Source organism: Zea mays, chromosome 7 (genome assembly GCF_902167145.1).
Source record: "Zea mays cultivar B73 chromosome 7, Zm-B73-REFERENCE-NAM-5.0, whole genome shotgun sequence".
Lineage (NCBI taxonomy): Eukaryota > Viridiplantae > Streptophyta > Magnoliopsida > Poales > Poaceae > Zea > Zea mays.
Window position 1 is genome coordinate 125,631,649 of NC_050102.1, and position 22,967 is coordinate 125,654,615.

Sequence of the window (22,967 nt, forward strand, 5' to 3'; positions counted from 1 at the left end):
CCACATGCATCACAATAGATATCAAATCCTTTCTGTAAGTCCGGCATAACCAATACTGGTGGCGACATCAATCTTTTCTTCAATTGATCAAAGCTGTCTTGGCACTTCTCGTCCCACTTAAATTCTCTTTCTTTCTCCAAAAGCGAAGTCATAGGCTTAGCAATCTTAGAAAATCCTTCAATAAATCTCCGATAATAGCCTGCTAATCCCAAGAAACTTCGAATCTCAGTAACTGTAGTGGGTACTCTCCACTCCATTATCTCCTTAACCTTAGCAGGATCCACTGAAATTCCTCCATTAGAAATGATATGACCAAGAAATGGCACCTCGCCAATCCAAAACTCGCACTTGCTGAACTTAGCATATAGCTGGTTATCTCGTAGCTTCTGTAGCACCAATCTGAGATGTTCCTCATGATCGTTATCACTCTGAGAATAAATGAGAATATCGTCGATGAATACCACGACGAATCTGTCCAAATACTCAATAAACACCTTATTCATCAAGTTCATAAAATAAGCTGGTGCATTGGTTAATCCAAATGACATAACAGTAAACTCATATAATCCATATCGAGTCGAGAAAGCCGTCTTGGGAATATCCGATGGTCTAATCCTCATCTAATGGTATCCCGATCGGAGATCAATCTTCGAAAATACTCTTGCACCTCTCATCTGATCAAATAAATCCTCAATACGGGGCAACGGATACTTGTTCTTCACTGTAACATCATTAAGAGATCTATAATCCACACACATCCGCTGCGATCCATCCTTCTTCTGTACAAACAAGACCGGTGCTCCCCAAGGTGAGGAACTCGGACGAATGTACCCAGCATCTTGCAACTCAGTTAACTGCTTCTTAAGTTCCTTCAACTCCTCTATGGACATCCTATATGGCCGTTTAGAAATAGGGGCAGTTCCAGGTAAGAGGTCAATAACAAACTCAACTTCTCTATCAGGTGGCATCCCTGGTAACTCCTCTGGAAAGACATCCGGAAAATCTCTAACCACCCGGATGTTGTCACCAACAAACTCCTCCGATATAAAGAACATTGCACACATGGGTGAGGAGGTTACTGCAATATTAACTTGAAATCTTTCTCCTTTAGTGGTAGTGAGTTCTACGGTACCTCTACCACATGCTATAACGGCCTTTGCCTTTCTTAGCCATGACATACCAAGGATCAGATCTATACTGCTTGACTCTAATATTATAGCAGTAGCTCCAAATTCTCTACCCATAATGGTCAATGTCAATCTACGTGTCATTTGATTCGCCTCAACAGGCCCTTTAGGTGTAATTACTATCATGGGTTTTCTCATATTTAGCAGTGGTATTTCATTTGTGTTGGCATATCTAGCAGACATGAATGAATGTGTAGCACCAGAATCAAATAATATGGTTGTAGGAATTGCATTAACATAAAACATACCAAGTACGAGGTCCCCACCATCCGGAGTAGCATCAACGCTGACTTGGTTAACCTTGGCAATAGAATATCCCTTGCCAGATCCTGGAGTTTGCTGCCTGTTCTGTACTGGAGTAGTAGCAATCCTCTGCGGGCAGACATTTGCATAATGACCAGTCTTCCCACACTTGAAACAAGTAGTGCCTGGACTCTGTCCTGAAAACTTCGTCGGGGTGCCAGTGGGGGTAGCCTGTCGAGGAGGTGGAGTCCTCAGTGGTGATTGCTGAACTGGGCGCGGTCCTCCTGGTCGAGTCGGTGTACCCTGTGGTGAACTGTAGCGAGGACGAACACTGCTGCTTCCTTGTCCTTGAGATATAGCCTTTCTCTTCAAATCTCCCAGCTGAACACGCTTGTGTTCAATAGCAAGAGCCTTATCCAACAGTCTCGGAAATGATGGAAATGTGTGTGCCACTAGAGCATACTGCAGGGGTCCATTAAGTCCTTCAATAAAATGCTCCTGCTTCCTCTCGTCTTCAGCAACTTCTTCAGGGGCATATCTGGATAACTGAATAAACTTGTCTCTGTACTCGCTAACTGACATACTTCCTTGCTTCAGCGACAGAAATTCCTTCTTGATTTTTATCATACCAGCTGGAATATGGTAGTTCCTGAATTGTGTACTGAACTCTGCCCAAGTAATAGTATCAGCAGCATCGTGGGCAGCAGTATAAGAATCCCACCAGTCAGCAGCAGGACCTGTCAGACGTCCAGAAGCATATAAAACCTTCTCCCGATCAGTGCACTGTGCAATATTCAACATCTTCTCAACAGACTTCAGCCAATCATCCGTGTCCAGTGGATCAGGTGAGCTAGCGAATGTAGGTGGCTTATGACTCATGAACTCCCGGTGCTTATCACGAGGTGGAACTGGTGGTGGTGGTGGAGGCAGTGGCACTTGTTGTTGCTGTTGTTGCTGTTGCATTTGTTGTTGCAGCTGCTGTTGTTGTGCCCTCCTTTCCTGGCGTATCTCATCTCGCTCCTGGCGCAACTCCTGGCGTATATCTTCTCTTTCCTATCGCATCTCCTGGCGTTCTTGCTGCATCTGAGCACGCATATCAGCCATAGTGTCTGCCATTTGCTGCATCACCGCCATCTGAGCAGCAACCAGTGGGTCAACTCCGCCTGGTGGAGGATTAGGAGGATTCATCTCAGCAGGTTGTTGCTGGGGTTGTCTATATATCCTCCGAGTGTGCTGATTAGGAGGCAAATCAATTCCACCACCCCGCCTGGTATTGACCATCTGAGTTAGATACATCTGGTAAGAAAATAGCAGACAAGGCAGGTATTTACAAAGCAGGTTACTTTGGGGAATTTTTATTAGCTAAGCAGATTAATATTTTACCTACCAAAGCTAATTCAACACCTTATGGTGGTACATACCAAGATGTCCATCTATAATAATTCAATCAATCAAAGAAGCAAATCAGGCATTTAGCATCAGCACAATCAAACAACATTTTTAAAGAAAGTAGTTTTGAATTTTGTCTTAGGTCCCCTATATCTTAAAAAGATCATAGTGGTAGGATTCCAAGGTATGAAATCCATCTTGCCTTAGAGCAGAAAAGATAAGATTAGCCAGAGTAGAATAGCAGAAGGTGAGACAAGATCAAGATGAGATAAGTATAGAATGAGTCAGAGTAAGGTAAGTAGGTAAGGGCTTGTCCATTTCTATCTAGGTTTCGTCCTACAGTCAACATTCCTCTGATACCACTTCTGTCACACCCGGCTTTAAGGAACAAAGCCAGGTGCATCTCATACATGCGCCAAGAAGACAACATATATAATAACAGAGTGTATAGAGATAAATGTCATAAAACATCAGAGTATTTATTACATAGCGGAAGACTTATTACAAAATAAAGTAATAAAGATAAAACGAACTAAGGATCGTCGGCGCCAATGTCAACTGAGAAACGCCACCTAGATCAGATCATACTCCTCGCCTTGTGGCTCCTCCTGAACCACCTGCTCTTCTCCTGTGGGGGGTGTGAGACAGCAAGGGTGAGCTCACACATGATCATAGCTCAACAAGTTGTGGGGAACCAGTGGACATAAACTCACAAAGGTGTGAGTTCATGTGATGTGTAAGGCTAATCAATGATAGGGGTTAAAGCTGAGCATTGCTTTTAAGTAGTTGGTCAAAATTTTATTAGCAGTTACTAAGTGTAAGTAAATACCAAACCATAATAAAGATAATAGAACAAAATTAATAATAATCCCATGCAATGCAAATGACAAAATTGAATTTAAGTTCCATAATTTAAACATCAGAGAGTCCTGAGCTGCTCATGACCGCGAGCACGGCTAGTATACCAGTTTTACACTCTGCAGAGGTTGTACCCTTTACCCACAAGTCATGTTACCCATCTGCCAAGGGATCGCGACTTCCCATACACCTCTACCGAGGAGGCGAGGCAGGGTAACACTACGAGGCCTTTACAAAGTTCCACTAGCTTCCGAAAACCCGCTACAGTTTATAGGAAGTTCCAATGCAGGGTTCCTGGCTGACCGCCATCGCAGCAAAATCAACCAGGGACCTCCCTACACTGACCACTCCCCTACTGCCCTTGCCCCTTTCGGGTAAGGTAGTCTTCCACTAGTTTTCCTAATTAATCAGCCAAGGGCGTCCCATTAAACCCTTGTGGTGGCAGGTCACCGTACGGCGGCGAGTTCACCAGAGATCGCGATTCCGGCCCTCCCATCCTCCATTTCCTAATTCATTCGCTCCTCGCCCAATTGGTGACATTATGAACCTGTTTCCCCCACCAATTTGTGTCGTCGACGAGCGTAGAGTTCGGTCCACGGCACTGCACGAGTCCTACGGCGGAAACCATGGCTGGCGACTACGTTCTTCCACCCCCCCGCTCCAAACTCCGATTCGAAGTGTGCAGTACGTAGAAAAGACATAGGGGAACCCGATTAGGGACTTCATACCAGCAGTCGAGCTACGCAGCGCCCCAGCGACGGACGATGGCGGCACGGTAGCAAAACCCGACGTCGATGGGTAATTCCGTTGGCGCAGGCAGCGATTCACTGCACGCCCAAGTCGCCTCGCACCCCGCGGATCCCAATGAATCGCTCGGAGGAGACTTCGATGGTGAGGTCGCGACAGACCCTAGTATCCGACCTCGGTGGTGCCGCTCTCCTCCGTTTGTGGTGGGATTAAGCTTCCAAGGGCCTAGGTTGGGGCACTCGATAGCCCAGGGACGCAATTTATGCGATACGGGTGTGGCCGGGTGGTTGGACGGCGAACGAGTCAGCTGGCCATCGCGCGGGGTGTTCGCGCGGGTTGTTAGGCGCGGGGAAGATGCAGAGTGGCCTTGGGCCCACACTTCATTGACCCGAGCCAAGGGAGTGATGCACCAAGTGGCTGACTGAGCGGACCCATAGGGCAGTGGCACAACGCGCGTGCAGATCGTAGGAGAAGTGGGCCGCGCGGGTACAAGCGAGCAAGTGGGCCGTGAGGGGATTCCGGCCCAGGGTAGGTAAATCTCTTTTCTTTTTCTTATTTCTATTTTCTTTCCTTCTTTTGTCTTTAGAATCCAAATTTGAATTTAAATATTGTTATGAGGTTCACCATTGATCAAAATGTTCAACTTCATTTCACTAGTGTATGGATAATATATCTTTATATACTTATTTTCATCCACAAAATATTTTCTTTCTTCCCTTTTGTAAATTCTAGAATTTCTTTTTTTTTATCTTAAATTCCACTTTGGCCTTTAGTATATCTCTTTTTACATTATTTTTGTATTGTCACAAAATGCACACAAAAATAAAATATTCAGCATGATGCAAGGATTTAGTAGCATATCTTTTTATTAATTGTTCTTGGACATGGTGTTCACATAAGATGATTTATAAAGATCAAACTCACATAAAGAGAAATTGTTTCTCTATTGGTATTATTTCTAGCAATTACAAAGTGGGTGTTACACAACGCCAGGGGCTCCTTTGTTATTATATGTGGCAGCTTCGCACTCAGCGGTAAGTGCAGCACTTGTTCAGGAGAAGCTTGAAGGCCAAGTCAAAAAGCAGGCCCCAATATATTTTGTATCCGAAGTTCTTAGTTTATCAAAGAAAAATTATACAGAATTGGAGAAGGTACTGTATGCTGTTTTGATGGCCTCCAGGAAGCTTCAGCATTATTTTCAAGCTTATAATATAATTGTTCCTTCTTCACAACCGTTGAAGGATATTATGAGAAATCGAGAAGCTACTGGAAGGATTGGAAAATGGGCTGCAGAGCTCAATGAATTTTGTATTGATTATGTGCATAGATCTTCAATTCAGTCCCAAGCGTTGGCAGACTTCATTGCTGACTGGACGTCAGGGGCTCAAGAGGAAGAAACGAATAAAGATGCCGAAGCATGGACAGTGTTTTGCGATGGGTCTTGGGGAACCTTCGGAGCAGGAGCAGCTGCTGTGTTGGTTTCACCTTCCAAAGTTAAAACTTGTTATGCGGCAAGACTTGATTTCAGTTGCACAAACAATATTGCTGAGTACGAAGCTCTGCTCTTGGGTCTTCGGAAGTTAAAGGCAATGGGAATCAGAAGGGCCATTCTTAAAACTGATTCCCAAGTTATTTCTGGTCATATTGACAAGAGCTATAAGGCAAGAGATTCGAAGCTTGAAAAATATTTAGATGCAGTCTGAAGGATTGAGGCTTCCTTTGAAGGATTCTCTGTTAAAAACATTCCTCGTGGAGAAAATGAATATGCTGATCTATTAGCCAAGTCAGCAGCACAGGGGCTGCCTTTACCTTCGGAAGTATTTTTTGAAACAATAAAAGCACCTTCGGTCGAGCTTTTTGAAAGAGCGGTCCTCAACATATCCTCTGTCTATAGTGAAGATTGGAGAACTGAAATCATCTCTTTCCTTTAGGGTAATCTTCTTTCAGATGACGAAGCTTATAACAGGAGGATAGAAGCAAGAGCTCGACCATATGTCATAATAGAAGGGGAGCTATACAAGCGTGGGGTCTGTTCCCCGTTGCTCAAGTGTTTATCCAGAACCGAAGGCATAGAATTGATGAAGGAAATACATGCAGGCTTGTGTGGATCTCACATTGGATCTAGGCCTTTGCTGGGAAAAGTCTTTCGCCAAGGATTTTATTGGCCAAAAGCAGCTTCAGATGCAGCGGAACTAGTCCAAAAGTGCGAAGGTTGTCAAAAATGTGCAAGAGATCAAAAACAACCTTCGTCTCTAACTCAGTTAATACAACCCATTTGGCCGTTACAAAGGTGGGGCCTTGATTTGTTAGGTCCGCTACCACCAGCACAAGGAAATTTAAGATATGTTGTAGTGGCAGTGGAATATTTTTCTAAGTGGATTGAGGCAAAGCCTTTAGCCACAATAACTTCGGTTACTGTCCAAAAGTTTTTCTGGCAAAATATTGTTTGTCGCTTCAGAGTGCCGAAGACTATCACTGTGGACAATGGAACGCAGTTTGATTCTGAAGCTTTCAGAGAATTTTGTGATCAAATTGGCACGAAGATCCATTTTGCATCAGTTCGACATCCGGAGTCAAACGGACTTGTCGAAAGAGCTAATGGGATCATAATGACAGGAATAATGAAGTCAATCTTCAATCAGCCCAGGGGAAAGTGGCCAGAAGAATTAATCAAAGTGGTGTGGAGCCATAACACAACAGTGTCAAGATCAACAGGCTTCACGCCATTCAAACTATTGTTTGGTGACGAAGCAATAACCCCGGAAGAAGCCAAAGCAGGATCAATAAGAACAATAGCTTCGGCAGAAGGCGAAGATGAAGCTGATCACTCTGTGGAAAAAGATGCTATAGAGGGGATCAGGCTTCAAGCTGTGGAAAACATCAACAAATATCAAGCTGAAACAATAAAATGGCGTGACAGAAAGGTTAGGCTGAAGAATATTGAACCAGGACACTTGGTGCTTCGAAGAGTAGCCAACCCTGAGACAGTAGGCAAATTACAGCTGAAGTGGGAAGGACCTTTTTTGGTAGTATCTTCGTCAAGACCCGGTTCCTACAGATTGAAGGATATGGACGACAACGACATTCCTAGGTCATGGAATGCGGATGAGCTTCAGCGATATTATGTTTAGCTTGATGTAATTTTTTCTATTCTTTTTTTGTGGCACCCTTTTCCTTTCCAAAGGGGGAGAAAGGTTTTTAATGGGGCCACAACATGTAATTTTCCTTATTTCAATTCTATAAGAGTGATATCCCCCAAAAATGTAAATGTAAATGCAAAGGAAAAAGAAAAGAAAACAGGGAGAAGCTCAAAAGTCGTTCCTAAGGGAATGCAGAGCTTACAGCGAAAAATAAACGCTGATTCCGCCGAAAGTAAAAGGCGAAGAAGCTCCTAAGGGAGGCTTACAGCGAAAAATAAACGCTGATTCCGCTGAAAGTAAAAGGCGAAGAAGCTCCTAAGGGAGGCTTACAGCGAAAAGTCAACGCTGATACACCGAAAAGTAAACAGTGAAGCCGAAAAGTAAACGGCAAAAAGATTTTAATCATTCCCAAGGGGATGAAGGGCTATGATTATGGTGTTTGAATATGTGTTCCGCTATTCATTTGCGCGATACATTACATCATGTCATTTGCATTCATAAACATTCATTTAGACATATAGAATCATCATCATACCACACAAAAAAGACAGATGCTTCGGTAATGAGGAAAAACTTCGTAGAAAGAGGAAGTTTTCATGCTTCGTTGTGTACGAAAAGAAGGGAAGGTGTTTTTCGCCTTCGGCTCAAAAGAGAAGTTTCGTCCACAGCAAAGCAGACTGTACACGGATAAAGGAGATAAGATATATTACAAGGTATGTACAAATTTACATAAGTTTTTTCATAACTATATTACAAAGATCTCTCTAGAATTTTTTGCAGGAAAGTTTATTATAGCAACTATTAAGCTTCAGACCGTCATACTTCAGCTTCGTCATCCTGCACATATTAAAGAGCAGAATAAGAAAGGTGCAAATTTCAAGGAGAAGGTAAAAATTATAAATATAAGTTCCTTACCGGCTTAAGGTGACTTCGAGCTTCGTCACCAGCCATTTTTCGCCCGCCATTTACCCAAATCTGGGTCATAAATCTATTTCCGATGCTTTGGGCTAGGCTTGGGATATCAATCAAATCTGATGCTGATAAGCTGAAGTTTGGTCTATTTACAATTTTTCCATGCGTACAGCCAGCCTTCAGAAAAGCGGTAGCTGTGCCTCGAGAAGCTACCAGGGCGTAGAAGTCAGCATGCCCAGCGATAACTTCGTCAAGAGCGTCAACCTCGCCTTCAATATATTCCAATGTGTTGGGCAGGTTTTCAGCTGAAGGTGTAAATTTTTTAGAACTGGCTCCGATAGAGTGAAACACATCCTTCAGCCGCTGCACGCATCGGCTGCCGAAATTTAGGCATCTCTCTTGAAGTTCCTTCAATGATTTTTGCAAATTTGAATTTTCTCGATCTCAGTCTTGAGATTTGTTTCAAGGTCCTTCTTTTCTTGCTCATATTTTTCTGACTGTTTGAGTAATTCATTCTTTAAACTGTCATTTTCGGCTTGGACCTCAGCCAAGGAGCCTTCCATAGATTGAATAACAAAGTCTTTCTTTTCTAAGGCACCTTCGTGTTCTTTAGCTATGATTTCAAGGTCTTGAATGGTGAAGTCTTTCTTCTTCAGAACAGCTTCGTAATTTTCAGCTTTTTCTTCTAAATCTTTGATGATAGCTTTGTTCTTCTCCTCTTCAAGATCTTGTTGCATTTTTAGCACTTTACTTAATAGTATACTCTGCCAAAGCAACCTTCGTCAGAAAACGACCTAAAAATAATAATAACAATAAAATCGTAATAATAATTTTTACCTTAAAATTAGCATAAAGCAGGCTACCAGCGATATGGTGTCGCTGGTACCTGCAGAGGTCCGCCTCTATCTTCGGCAGGCCAACGCTTTTGGAGAAGGTTCTAACAATTTTGGCCTCAGTGCGATTCCAAAGGCATCTTAGCTTCCCTTCGTTGACCCCACCAAATAGCATAGACCCTGGTTTATATCCACAGGATGTGGCATATTTTTTCAGCTCTTCTTTTTCAGCACCTGTTAATTCTTGTCCAAGTAAATCTTGAAAGTTAAAATTTCCTCCCTCCAAAATTTCTTCAACCTGCTCTTTTCCTTTTTCAGTAGCCGTGCTCACTGCAGCCACATCAGCTTCTTCTTCAGCCATTTTCAGAAGTATATCGTCAATAACTTCAAGTGTGGTTTCCAGGTTTGAATCTTCGGTGGTCCCGGCTTCGGTGCCGGTAGCTTCAGCTCCGGCGGTTGCAAATTCAGTGGTTTCGGCCCCGGTAGCGGCGGCTGCGGCGGCTTCGGCTTCGACGGTCTCGGCAAAAACAATTTTTGACTCCATTGCCGGTGGCGGTGTCTGATGAATCACATCTGTTACTTGGATAATTCTTCGTTTTTTCGGCTTTACATGGCTTTCTACTACCGAAGCTTCTTTGTCCTTCTGAAAAAACTTCGTCAGTTGCGGCGCCAGCGTACTTAGCTTGACAGGCAAGGGTTCAGTCATTACCTTCAGGATCTCTTCTACTTCGGCAGCAGAAGGTGTCACATGAGTTTCCTCCTCTTGGACCAATGTTTTTGGTTCTGGAGATGCAGTTTTCCTTTTTCTTGAAGCAGCTACCTTCGGCTCAGGGCTCACCTTTTCAGAAATTTCCTTTTTCTTTTTGGCCAATCTGGTGCTTTCTTCGTCAAGGGCGCTGGCAATTCTTTTTCTCTTCTGTCCTCCGGCATCTCCGCCCAATTGCTCGTAATCAGGATAGTCAAAATTCAAGGCATCTAGCACCCGATTCAACCTTCGCTTCGGGCGACTACCGAAGGCTGCTGTCATCAACTGATCTTCCTTCTTAGAATAATTTCCAAGGATATCGTTGCACATAATATCGATTGTGTCTAACCATTCCTGGCAGGGTTCTTTAAAGTTTTTCTTAAACTTGTAGTAATAGGGTAATCGAACAAGTTTGCCCTTTTTCTTTTCCCCTTCAGCTTCGGCATCTCCCAATCCCTCATTGTTGGGAACACTTTAAAAGCCAAAAATTCCTGCACCAAGTCCCTAGTGCCAATATGTTCTGAAATTATTCGAAATTCACCCAAAGCAATTTGGCTCGGGCTTCCACTTATCATGTTGCATCGGGGCCTCGTTTCTCCGAAGGTTAGCTCTAGTGGACTCTGGACCAATTTATCTTCATCTTTATCAACTTTAACATAAAACCACTCAGACTTCCATCCGGCTGGCCATTTGCTTCGGTAGCTTATCACTGGAAACTTCGAAGTTTTACGATAAGCAAAGTTGTAACATCCAAAATTTTCATGTAACCCATCTCCTCTGGCCTTAGTCTGATAGTGTAGTTCATGGACTCGGCAGAAACCTTCGCCGAACGGTTCCACTCCCTGGCTACGAAGGGCCTAGATATAAACACTTAATCTAACAATAGCGTTAGGGGTCAGCTGATGAAGGTAAACCCCAAACTTCTTCAACACATCAGCAATCATTCCATTCAAAGGAAATCTTAATCCTGCTTTGAAGAAGCTTTTGAACACTACCACCTCATTCTTTTCCGGCTTCGGAGTAGTTTCCTCTCCGCCAAAATGAACCAGCTTCTTTTTTGCTTCGCTGAAGTAGCCCATCTTCACCATTTTTGGAAGATCAGCTTCAGAGATGGTGGACTTTGCAAAGTCCAAATGACTAGGTTTGCTTGGCATCCCGCAGTTGTACTCATCTTCGGAACCAACTTCTTCAACATCAGCTTGTGTTGCTTCGGCAGCAGGTGTGTCCTCTCCTGTAACTAGCCCGGAGCGCTTCATCGCTTCAGAAATCGGAACAGTTTCAGCAGCTTCGGCTTCGTCTCCTTCGTGCTCAACTCTAGCAGTAGAACGCACTCTGGCCATTTGATTTTGAATTTCTTGAAAATTTCTTGGAAATTAATAACCTTTCTTCCGAAGCTCTTCTTCTGACGAAGCAGGCACCGAACTGGAGCTTCGTTTGAATGCAAAAGTCAAGCTTCGGCTATGGTTAAATTTTTGGCAGCAAAACAGTGCAATAGCAATGAATGCTGTGGTAACTTCACACCTACCTGTCTGTTTATATAGTGCTGCAGGTAAGAAGGTGAATCGTCAGGATTTTTACACCACGCAAACAGTTGCTCGCACCCGCTGCACGGTGGGCCGCAAAGATCAAAATAGTGAACCTACATGGTGGGACCACTACGCGCTAGAAAACTGTATCGTTTCTCGACAACGAGCTCAGGGAAGGTGTTTTTCGGACCTTCGGCTTCCTGAAGTCTAAGAGACTTTTTTTACGGATCAAGCTCGTTACGAAAAACGATCTAGCACCGCGAAGGGGCTACTGTTGGGACCATGCTTCATCGCCGAAGGTCCTATGGAAAGAAAACAGCTTCGGCTGAAGCTGCTTGAACGTAATGCCGAAGGCACCATTCATGAAGCTTCGGTATTACAGCATGTCCGAAGATGGGGGTCGAACCGACTTAAAGATAGAATGACCTTTTAGTCCTTAAGGGTCTGAGTCAATGTTGTAAACTCTTATGAGGGGCATGATTGTAATTCTTCACAGGCTGTGTCCTATGCCTATAAATAGTGAACAATATTTCTTTACTGTTCACGCATTCTTGTAATTGCAAGTGCATCACTCGAGAATTATTACTTGCCAAGGCGAAGGTATACATGTACCTTAAACATTGTATTCAAACATTTTATATTCATATAATAAAATATGTGAATGGTGCCATCTATTTCTGACATATTTATCTTTGATGTTTTACATTTTACATTACTTTATATTATCTTTGTAAGTTTAATTACGAATGTGAAACCTTCGTAATATTATGTTCATGGTCTTCGTCCGAAGTTCATTAAATCCTTGGGGAGATAATGCTTCAGCGGACGAAGAGCATTTGATATTTAACATTTTTTGTGTTGCCTTGTTCTGGATTCATAGCATCTGAGAACAAGTCCCCAACATTATCTATACTACTCTATTAAGAACCTAATGTGGGCATTTGGTGCTATTATGCCTTCACCCTCTCTATGTCTAGTGCCCGCAAAAAATAGTGCAAAACTCATTACTCATTATCTATACTACTCTATTAAGAACCTAATGTGCAGGGGCGGATTCAAAATTTTTCTATGATCCAGGCCAAATCTACCAAATTTCCTTCTCTTCATTTCATCTTAACTATTTTCTACCATATTAAATAGAGACTTATATAGAGGTATATAGAGCTACATGGATCAAGCCTCGGGCCACGGACCGGGTGGCCCGGGGTGTAGATCTGCCACTGCTAATGTGGGCATTTGGTGCTATTATGCCTTCACCCTCTCCATGTCTAGCGCCCGCAAAAAATAGTGCAAAGCGAGCACTCAAACCCACAACCCCCTCTGCTTTAGAAATTTGAGGCTAATCATCAGACCTTATATACCTTAGTGTTTAAAAATAAACAATAATTATATTTGTAGCCTATGCGCCGCTCGCCGCCTCGTGGCAACGTATGGGCACAGACCTAGTTACTAATTATTAATCTATGAGAAATAAAATGGTGATGGGTCAACTCATTCTATTTCTCAAACCAAACAATAAAGTGAGTAGTGAGAAGATGATGGACTACATGATTCCTCAAAACAAACACCGTAAGTTAACAAATTTTAGTATAGACTCTATAATATATTTACATGGTGTTTGGTTTGAAGAATCAATACATTCTAAATTAGGTGGTGCATCATAAACCTATTTCACAAATTTGGTGTGATTAATTCATTTCCTCGTATTATTACTAATTATTAGCCTATGACGAAACAAATGATGATAGATCAACTTATTCCATCCCACAAACCAAATAAAAAGTGAGGAGTAAAAGGTGAGTAGTAAGAAGACGATAAACTAACTTATTTTTCAAACCAAACACACTTGTATCCAATCCAAATTCGCCACATGCCCTGACCAGTGGTGGTACTCCTTATATTATATATCTACTCTTTTTATAATATATACTAGGTGTGTGCCCGTGCGTTGCAACGGGAACATATAATACCATTAATAACTTATGTACGTTGGGGATGAGCATCGACACATATCTGACCGGATCTTCTCCCTCCTTGGGGATCTAGAGAAAAGCCTGTTCGGAAGCCAAACATGTTAAGACCTGATCATGTGCTGTCCTTGTGTCTCTGATCATCATCAGCACACTGTTCGACGCTTGTATGAGTCTTGTTAATTTGCATGCCTCGTGCATAGTCTCTCAACCATCAATTCACTATGGTATACAGAATCCGTGTGACAGAAATTATCAAATTCACATAAATTATTTTAAATAGTCAATATAGAGTTTTATATGATAGAGAAATACATGTGGATTAAAAAATGCTAAACAAAAGATCTAAAATATAACGGTTCGATCAAGTTGCATAAGATGTACAATTTTTCCAACTGCTTCTGCATTTGGAAGTCCACCTTTCTATGTTATCTTTGCTATTTCTAACTTAATAGAATCCAAATAGTATTGAACACTAAGAAAAATACAAAATGAGATGGAGTTGTGTTGATTGAAAAACATATGTATGTAGCATTTGGAATAAAAAATACACTTTAAGTATTCAAGTACCAGATAATGCTAGACAAGGGATTAATGCCACAGAGCAAAGTACACTTTAAGTATTCAGTCGGCTAGATGATTTGTTTGATTAGTGCCATACCGGCCACTGAGAGAGACGGAACGTGGCTTATAAGCATTGTCGTGGATCATGTGTTGCTCACTCTAACTCCTCTAGCTCTAGTGCCACACTGAGGTGCGTCTTTTTGCGCGGGGCTGCTTGGGTGATTTTGGAGGGTGTACGGTCGGTGGGGCCCACATGTAAGAGGCATGTACGGCTAGTGGGGGCAGGTAGATGGCAGAACACAGGTTCATGGTTCAGAGGCAGAATAGCTGGTGGCAAAACAGGTCAGAGGCAGACTACTATTGGAGATAGAGATTTCATCAGGTGGAAGGTGGAATAATTCTGGGTCTAATCCTGGACAACCGAAGAGGCCCAAAGGAAGAAGTTTTCCATGTGGATTCTGTATTATTTATATGATCGAGAAGTCCTTGAATAGGATGTATAGTTCACATTTCCTAGCAATCACAAAACAAGTCTGCATTGCTAAGAAAGACAGTTTCTTCGTACACATGATCGCAGTACCTACTGCTCACCTCTCGTTACAATCCCTTTTATAATTTATTCATCTACATAAAGTCACTGAAGCGAAGACACTGAAACTGGGACCAGAGTTCCCAACCTATGGACCAACCATGGATTCTCGATATCTGGATTAATGAAAGTCTGTAAAAGGAACGACATAGCTTCATCACCGAACAGTTCTTTGCACTAAGGTACCTGTCCTGATACGCTTGATCCTGGACCGGAGCACCTGCGAAGAATGCTAATAAGAGCTAGCCAGGAAGAGCTATAAAGTACAATAGAAAAGGAATGATCAACCAGCAAAGACATCGCCCTTTTGAGGTTCAAGTAACACCCGTGTTCAGGAACAATGAGAAACAGAAAGACACAAGTCTGAGACCTGTACTCGTAGAAGCAGGCGGTTTGCTCATTCTCAGGCTTGTCCCAATTATGCCACCCAGCAGGCTCTATGCAGCGATCCACGAAAGTTTCTACAAAAAGAACCCTCCCGAAGGGCTCCCAGGACCGGCTACATGTAGGTAGCTTCTCCGTTACCAGTAATAATACATCTGGATAATGTCATGTCATTGGGCAGGTAAGTTTGTTAGTAAGAAGGAAATGGTAACACACATCTTGGAAGATTATCTAGCCTAGTCTCTAGATAATCATGTAGCAGGCATATTTACACATTATGTGTAAGAACACTGGTGAGTGGCGAACGACTCACTTGAAGAACACGAATCCAGTTGGTTCTGAAGAGGATTTCTGGCCATGAGCAGTAATATACCCCGTTGATTTGTAGTGGATATGGCAATGCTCCAGAAGGGCAGTGGAATCTCCAAAGATGAAGTCACAACTACCTTCAACGTAACAGTTCTTCAGGAGCTGCTTTCCCCATGCAAATGTAAGGTTTCCTGGATCATTTGCATAGCAAGTTAGAATATTATAGTAACAGAATGATAGAACTAAATAATGGCAGCTATGTTTATATCTCCATACGACTTGGAAGCTCAGGTAAGCTAGGGCATTTTTCGAAGAAGCAAACATCGAATAAATAGCACAATGTGATGAGGCACCTACAGCTAGCGTGGAAATGAACTAATAAAAAGAGAAATAACAAAAAACAATGAACTCATACAACCAATAGGGTAAAAGAAAGGAAAGTACCTGCCAGCCGAGGAATCTGCAGCCGTAAAAGGCACACCTGTCAGCCGTCACACGAACTACTGCTGCTTGTCCAGAAACCTACACAACACACCACACCAGCATCAGTGACTAACCAGATCCTCCACCATAGGTACCACATAAACACAAGCCTGCTAGGATATATAGTACCTAGGGAGCTGAGTTCTTAAAAACATCATTCTCTACGATGAATTCGTCCCCTTCCATGATAACTGTTGCACTGCTCAGTGTCCCTGCGCCAATCGCTCCTGATGGCTGGTGAGAGAACAGATGCGGAATATGTGAGGGGTATTCAGAAAAAAAATACAAGAGGAGAAAATCCCAGTACAAGAACTTTACATGATCGCATCCGATTATGTGAAGGGTATTCAGAAAAGCTACCTGAGTGTGTTTGATGCAAGTCGTAGTCCTGTTGTTCCAACAGATCACAGTGTCCTTTATCGAAGATCCACACAAGGTGATGAAGTTCTTGGTCCTAGGAATGCGCACCTGCTGCCGGTGCACACCAGGACTGATCCTGATGACGGTGCCCACTTGGTTGTTCGACGGAACAACATCCACGACGTCCTGAACGCTTGCGAATGAGACGACCCCATCATAACAAAGGACTACTACCTCAGGAGACGCAACAAGCAGAACCCTCCTATCCCCCATCGCTCCTTATTTTCTTTCGAGTCTTTGGTCGTTGAAACTTTCTGGCCTATACAGATGTTGGAAGGATCTGGTTTTTATGAAGCCTAATCTTCCAATACTCTACTCTATGAAGACTGATCTTTCGATTCTGAAGCACATGATAACTATTGCACATCACACATTTTAGAAGCTGCTCTTAGCTTTTGTCGTATGCAATGGCATCTCTCCATAGAGTAAATTCTAGCAAGCAACCAAAAAGTGAAATGTGTGCGCTCTGTAATAAATTCATTTTTGTATTAGTTTTAAAATGTCGTGCTCCGAAACTATTAAATATGTGTGCTCTTCACTAAAAATTCAGTTCTAAAACAAAAAATTCAATTCTAAAATAAAATAAATGTCTGTGCACCTCAAAAATTCAGTTCTGAAACAAAAGAAATGTGTGTGCAACTCAAAAATCCAGTTCTGAAATGTGTGCTCCTAACAAATTCAGTTATGTAGCAAAACTCTTGAACCTCTGAAATTGTGTGTATTCCTCACAAATTGCGAAAAAGAAATGGTCCTGACAAACAAGACCTAGCCAAAGAGAAGCAAACCAGCTGATGTTGCAAAGAAAATAGACAAGTCCTTTTAGTTGCAGTGTCTATTGAATGCTCAGATAGAAGAGATATGGTTCTATATAGTTACATTAAATAGGAGTATGATTAATGGTTGGTCATTTCACATTATTTTCTTGAAGTTAACACTTCCTTGTTTTCGCACAGGGCATGCTGATAATTATTACAAAATAGAGGGAGTAAGATCAAGATAGCAAGGATATGTAGTGTCAACTAATTAATTTTGTCTATATATATTTGCAGACTTGTAGTCATGTAAGCTATGCACATGCATGAACTAACTCATCTAGGAACTACATAGGTCCATGTATTATGTGCTTGTGAAATGTGAATCATTAGCCTTGTCAAGTAACAATCCAATTTCATTTCTGGCCTAGAAGCATATTATCCAATGACTTTCAGAGTCCAGATGGAACTCAAATTCACCTGAACATTTGCACAGCTGATCACAGTGTTATAACTTATAACGATTGTTTTCAACAAAATAAGGGGGCATGTCGATTAAAAAAAAGAAGAAAAACATAGATAAAGTTTGCATAAAGAGGTACACATGGAAATGTCGTTATGAAAAAAGTTAAACTATATGAAGAAAAGGTAAATATACTCCTAATATCAACAATTCAACATAGAAGGGTTGCCAGCTATGAAGCCTGAACAAGATAGAATAGAAATCAACCTACATAAGTAGTACTTGATAATTCTTTGGAGTCATCGGAATGGGAGTTGCAAAAGTATTGGCAGATTCATCTCATTCAGTCTCGCCCCTAGCAACAAATATGCCACTTCTTGTCATCTCCTTCCACTTGGGAGCTGAGCATGGTTTCCTGAAGGGGAAAAGGGAACGGGGGAACGACTTGGTGAGCCATGGGTCCCTTCATCTATAGAACTTGACAAAATATAGACAAATCATGAGCCTTGTGATCAACACAGATTCACCGATTGCATACCAAAGCTGGATTAGTTGTTTAAATAGTGCGATTGACCTTGGATGAAATTATCTATGCAACTTGTCTTCAGCATACCTTAGGGAAGAAATTTGAAGGATGTGGTCATTTTTTAATAATCCAAGTCTCCAACATAGTTGGTGACTGCATTGAATCCTAAATTAAAATCAAGAAAAATGCAAGCATACAGAATTATAGATCAAGTTGAGAATATACCTATGATCAGAAAGGCCTTTCCACTGAGCCAAAGGCTTGACACAGTGGTGAAAGGCCTTTACACTGAGCCAAAGGTCCTGGGTTCGATGCAATTTCTCTAAAAAATACAGGGTTAAGGCTTGCCTTGGTTATTCCTTCCCTATACCCCACTTAAGTGGGAACAATTAGTACTGGATCTGTCCTTTTTAAATTATCTAGCAGTGCAAGATCAACATTGAGGAAACGACCAAAAATATCTTCCAATGCTTGACAGTAAAGAACCTTTGTTTTCAGCAAATGTTGATAGCTTACGTGATGGAATGAACAAATATTAATTCACAAATAACAAATAGAATAGCATCCATAGCATGTACCTCCTTCATAATTTAGATATTCAGTGACACAAATGGTCTTCATCATTGTCCAATTTTCACCAGTTCCTTGTAGTGTTGAAGGAAACATGATCTGAAAGCACCTTCAAATCAATAAGCATTTCTCAAAAAAGAGTGCTTGCAAGAAATGAGAGTTCGTGTAACACCCGGTTTTAAAGGACAAAGCCGGGTGCATCTCATACATGCGCCAAGAAGACAACATATATAATAACAGAGTGTATAGAGATAAATGTCATAAAACATCAGAGTAATTATTACATAGCGGAAGACTTATTACAAAATAAAAGTATAACCATAAAACGAACTAAGGATCGTCGGCGCCAATGTCGACTGAGAAACGCCACCTAGATCAGATCGAACTCCTCAGTGTTAGGCGGCTCCTCTTCGACCACCTGTTCTTCACCTGTGGGGGGGGGGTGTGAGACAGCAAGAGTGAGCTCACATACGTTCATAGCTCAACAAGTCGTGGGGAATAATGTGGCATGAACTCACCAAAGGTGGGAGTTCAAGAAGTGTAAGGCTGATCAATGAAATAAAGGCTGAGCTGAACATTGCTTTTATAAGTTGGTCAAAATTTTATTAGCAATTACTAAGTGTAAGTAAATACCAAACCTTAATAATAATAAAGAACCGTAATAGTAAAATAATCCCAAATGCGATGCAAATGTCAAATTAAATTTAAGTTCCATAATTAATCATGTGAGGGTCCGAGCCGCTCATGACCGTGAGCACGGCTAGTATACTAGTTTTACACTCTGCAGAGGTTGCGCATCTTTACCCACAAGCCGTGTTACCCATCTGCCAAGGGGTCATGAATCCCATACACCTCTACCAAGGAAGCGAGGCAGGGTAACACTACGAGGCCTTTACAAAGTTCCACTAGCTTCAGACTACCCGCTACAGTTTATAGGAAGCTCCAGTGCAGGGTTCTTGCCTGACCGCCATCGCAGCAAAATCAAACAAGGACCTCCCCACACTGACCACTCCCCTAATGCCCTTGCCCCTTTCGGGTAAGGTAGCCCTCCACTAGCTTTCCTAGTTAATCAGCCAAGGGCGTCCCATTAAACCCTTGTGGTAGCACTGTTTTCCCGGGTGGTCGCTCCATGTTCCCATTAATTTAATGATCTTAACATGAACAGTAATAATAACAAGATAATAACAGAATAATCATGAGTAGTGTATCTCCATACCCAATCCACATAAAGCAATAGCAAGTACTACCCAAAAATATTTCAGGGGTGAACAAGGTATAGAGGTAATCAAAACTGGGTAACATAAAGGCTCCCATCAAAATTAACCTATGCAGATCATTAAAATTAATAAGAACATGGCTGGGAAAAGTAAGTGATCAAGGGCACAACTTGCCTTCAATGAGCTCCTGCTCAGCTACTTCTACTTGCTGAACCTCAGTTTCCACAGTGGCTTGCTCGTCTACTCGCATCAACACAATACATACATAGTATAGCCAAAATCAACATCACACCAAACATGTAAATAAAATATACAGTAAAAATCTACACATTAAAATGAGATCATAGGAACTGGAATCACTAAATTTGGAGTTATAGGTTTCAAGTTGTGAATTTTCTAAGATTTAATGTGATTAAATTAGGATTAAATGTTAAATTAATGTTCTAACAGAGTTCATGTCAAAACTGTGACTCTAAATGGTAGAGAATATTATTACAAAATTTTAGAAATTGGAATGGCTCAATTTGGGTCAAAAATGGAATTTCTATGAATTTTACAAGTTTCTAGAATTGTTTTTGTATTAAAAACTAAATTCTATAATCATTTTCTCGGTTTTTAATATCCCCTGGACTAGGCCTCGAATTCCAGAAAACACAGGGGCCTAGGTGTAACTAATCCTAAGACTCAGACGACCCACCAGGTGGACTGCGGGTTGATTTCCAGAGAGGTGAGGGTCTCTTTAGAAAAATTGACCCGCGAAGGGGTACGGGCGAGTCTCGGCCGTTGGATCCCAGACCGAGTGTCCAGATTAAATCACAGTCCTCGCGAACCGGTATCCGAACTCCGCCGTCCGATTATCAGCGAACGCATTGGATTTAAAGTAACCAGATCGAATCACGCCCGCCCGATCAGAAACGGACGTCGCAGATTGACTATCGCGAAGGGGGTATCCTAGAATCTAATCTGAGCCGTCAACCTGAGATCCTATGGCCCACGGTTCTTCTTCCTTCCCCAAATCCCCGCGACGGCGGCGCACTGTCCGCCCACGGCGGAACATCGTCGGCGGACGCGCAATCCAATGCTCGGACACTCCAAACCCAAAATTGGTCGGTGCCAAACCTAGAGGGGGTGCTGGCGATTACGGAAAGGGGGTTCTCACCTTGAGATAACGTTGCGCCCAGCTCGGTTGACGACGTATGGCGGCTCGGCGGTACTCTCTCTACTCCGGCGAGTAATTCCGTCAACGACCGAGGCCTTCCGGCCCCAATCCGCCACGGTCACGATCCACAGGCCCAGGCGGATCGCCCCGACCTATCGCAGAGGGTATACAAGGCGGGTTGGCGAGATTCACCGGCGGCGGAACCTTCGCCCAATGGTGGCGTCAGCCTTTTGTGGACGATGCGGCGCGGTCTGGGTGATGGGATAGAGCAGGGGAGGAGGAGATCGTGGGCGCGCCCGGCTTTTATCTCCCTATAAGGTCGCGGTCGTGGTCAAGCGCACAACAAACCGCGCGCGGTCTCCGTGCGCCCGCCATGCGCGGGGGAGTTTGTTGAGGGAGGTGGAAGACGGCTGACAAGTGGACCCCACGGACCAGAGGCAGAGCGCGAGTGCGAGGGAGAGATGACAACGTGGCCCCACCTGTCGGCGCACGCGGTCACAGTGTGGGCGCGAGGAAGCTGACTGACGAGAGGGGCCCAGGTGTCGGCGCCTGCGGTGTAAGTGTGGGCTGCGCGCTGTGAAAGCGGAAGTGGGCCAAAAATGAAGCAGCCGGCCCAGGTAAGCTCTTATTCTTTTTCTTTTTATTTTTCTTTCTATTTTCTTCATTTCTAAGGTTTTTTTAGTTTGAATTCAAATTTAGTTTCAAACCTTGTACAAATTTGTTATCAAATCATATTATGAAATGAAAAGTACAAATTCTAGAAATATATTTATATTATTTTTATTTTCATATCATTTCTCTTCTTACTTTTAAACCCTAGTTTTCAATGTAGGGCTTAATCCAATTTCTAGTCATTTTTATATTATTATTACTTTTATTTAATGCACAAACCTAAAAACTCCAACAAATGCATTTTTTTTATTTTAGAGTAATTGTTTTATTTAGCCACTCTCAATTACATAGGTGCTCTTTTTATGATGCAAATAAGGCACACAAAATGAGGAGCTCTCTCTCTCTCTATTATTCTTTGTATACAACTTTGAGTATTACAAATCCTACCCCCCTTAAAAATAATCTCGTCCTCGAGATTTAAGAAGATCTAGGGAAAAGGTGGGGAAAATCTATACGAAGCTCTTCTTCTCTTTCCCAAGTTGCTTCATCTTCACCATGGTGGCTCCATTGCACTTTGCACATCTTTATAACCTTATTCCTCGTAACTCGAGTCAAAGTATCCAAAATCTTGATGGGGTATTCAGCATAAGTCAAATCCTCTTGAACACTAAGGTCTTCCATTGGTAACTGTTCTTCAGGCACCCTGAGACATTTCTTCAGCTGAGATACATGAAAGACATCATGAACATCCGCAAGATGATCCGGTAACTCCAATTGGTATGCAACCTCTCCCACTCGCTTTAAGATTAAGAAGGGTCCAATAAAGTGAGGGGACAACTTTCCTTTGACTTTGAATCTTCTCATACCCCGGAGTGGTGACACCTTCAAATAAACATAATCACCCTCCTTAAACTCAAGCAATCTTCTCCAGGTATCAGCATAGCTTTTCTGTCTTGACTGCGCAGTTCTCAAATTCTCCCTTATTTGCTGAACTTGTTCCTCTGCTTCTTGTATAATCTCAGGTCCAAACAACTGCCTTTCACCAGTTTGATTCCAATACAAGGGAGTCCTGCACTTTCTGCCATACAAAGCCTCAAACGGTAACATCTTCAAACTGGCCTGGTAGCGATTATTATATGAGAACTCCGCATACGGCAGACTCTTATCCCAACTTCCACCATGCTTAAGGGCACAAGCTCTTAACATATCTTCCAGTACTTGGTTAGTCCTCTCAGTCTGCCCATGAGTCTGTGGGTGGTAAGCCGAACTAAAATTTAATCTTGTATCCAAGGACTCGTGCAACTTCTTCTAATATCGAGAGGTAAACTGTGATCCTCGATCTGACACAATCTTCTTTGGCACACCATGC

General features: G+C 42.4%; 1 pseudogene; it reads right to left on the bottom strand.

Moving 5' to 3' along the window:
* Positions 1-14,748: 14,748 nt before the first annotated feature.
* Positions 14,749-16,512, bottom strand: LOC103634141 (pectinesterase 31-like; annotated as a pseudogene).
* Positions 16,513-22,967: the final 6,455 nt, after the last annotated feature.